Below are 1,882 nucleotides of genomic sequence, written 5' to 3'. Positions count from 1 at the left end.
GGTTTTGTATCTTATTTATGAATTCTCAGTAATGAAGTTTCTATTTTTGCTTTTTGTAGTGATGGGTAGGAGAAAACAATCCAAGCCACAGCGTTCAGTGGGTTTGATCACTCAAACTGGTTCTGAATCCGATAGAAAGGATTTACCTGGCGACGAAGCTGAGGGTTCGGGGGAAAAGAATGTTGAAGATATCGATAAGCCGTACTATGTGAACATATGTTCAACTAGTCGTATTTCTGAGCAGCAGCAGCACTTTGATATAGCTGAAGTTGTTCTAACGAATTTTAGTTTAAGAGAACGTGTAGGAAGTAGTAGTACAGTCACAACACCTATTGAGGTTGATCATGATCTGGATTGCTCGTTACGGTTTCGGCTTTGCAATGTGACCAATTTTGTTGATCGGATTAAGCTTGGTCACTGGCCGGTATTGTCTTCCAGTGATATAACTTTGGAATTGGTTGATAATAAAGTGTCTGATGATGAGGCTGGATCAGTGATTTGGTCTGCAAGTTTTGACGGTCCAGGGGAAGGGGTTTCGGGTCTTGCTCATTTGGCAAGTATAAAGTTCTTGACTTTAAGGCTGATGCCAGGTAATCAGGGCTTGTTGTCTCCTAGAGTTAGAGTTGAGATGCTTCAGCAGGCTTTTGATTCTTGTGATTCTCTTCTTGAGAATACAAGGCAGATTTGGAAAAAGAGTATGATTCATGTCATGTCCTGGTTGAGGCCAGAGGTAATGACATCAGAGGCTAGGTATGGGACAAGATTCAACGTGAAGGATATTGAGTCATCAGTTGCGTCGGAAGCTGAAACTTTGGACTCTAGTAAGCAGTCTGGGTTTGATGCTGCTGCTTTTTATGAAGCCATAAAGCCATCAAAGTGAGTGAACAACTTTTTTTGTTTGTCTTTGTGTGCATTAATATCTGAATTTATCTTTCCAACTTATTAGCACATTGTCGATTCAGGACGAATACGATGCTTGGAGATGATATAACTGATTTGCTCCCAGAACTTAGGCCGTACCAACGACGGGCAGCTTATTGGATGGTTCAGCGAGAGAGAGGCGATCCAATAACGGTGGGAGACAAGGAAGACAACCAATTCAGTTCACCTTTGTCTATCTCCGTGGGATTCCTGGACTCTGCTACAAAAATGTTCTTTAACCCATTCAGGTTAGTAGAAAATAATATAAGTAGTCCTTTTTGTTTTATTTTGACCTCTAAGCTCCTCCTCTCAACGTATAACAAATAATGTAAATTCTTCTCAGTAAAAAAGTTTGACCATTTACTGAAGAACTTAATTTGATCTGGTCCATTTGTCATGTTTTGGTTGTTTTTAGTGGGAATATCTCATTGGCACCAGAGTATTTTTCACCTCGAATTCAGGGCGGTATCCTTGCTGGTATGAACAGTTTGCGGCTTCAATTTGCCTCCATGTACTATATAATCAGAAAATTATTTACAAAGATAATTTTGTTTTGACTTGCTTTCATTAAGAATATTTTCCGAAACATATGTTTTAAGTCTTCTTAAATGCTAGATGGTCTATATGGCTTTGTCTACCTCTAATATTTTTCATGCATTCCACTCTTAATGGGGTAAAGTACGAATGCTGCAGATGAAATGGGATTGGGAAAAACGGTTGAACTACTTGCTTGCATCTTTTCTCATCGAAAACCAGCGGAGGATGAAATTTCTGTGTCTAATGGTTCATCATTTACTGATGATTTGAACGCTGGCTTGAGAAGATTGAAAAGAGAACGTGTTGAGTGCATATGTGGAGCTGTCAGTGAAAGTCGCAAATACAAAGGAGTTTGGGTACAGTGTGACCTTTGTGATGCTTGGCAGCATGCCGATTGTGTAGGTTATTCACCTAAAGGGAAAGC

At 39.8% G+C, this 1,882-nt stretch overlaps 1 pseudogene; it reads right to left on the bottom strand.

The window, feature by feature from the left end:
* The window catches only part of LOC9315766, an 80,726-nt pseudogene that overhangs the window by 36,745 nt on the left and 42,099 nt on the right, over positions 1 to 1,882 (bottom strand).

This window comes from Arabidopsis lyrata (assembly GCF_000004255.2).
Source record: "Arabidopsis lyrata subsp. lyrata unplaced genomic scaffold ARALYscaffold_4, whole genome shotgun sequence".
NCBI classification, from domain to species: domain Eukaryota; kingdom Viridiplantae; phylum Streptophyta; class Magnoliopsida; order Brassicales; family Brassicaceae; genus Arabidopsis; species Arabidopsis lyrata.
This window is presented reverse-complemented; position numbering and strand designations above follow the sequence as displayed.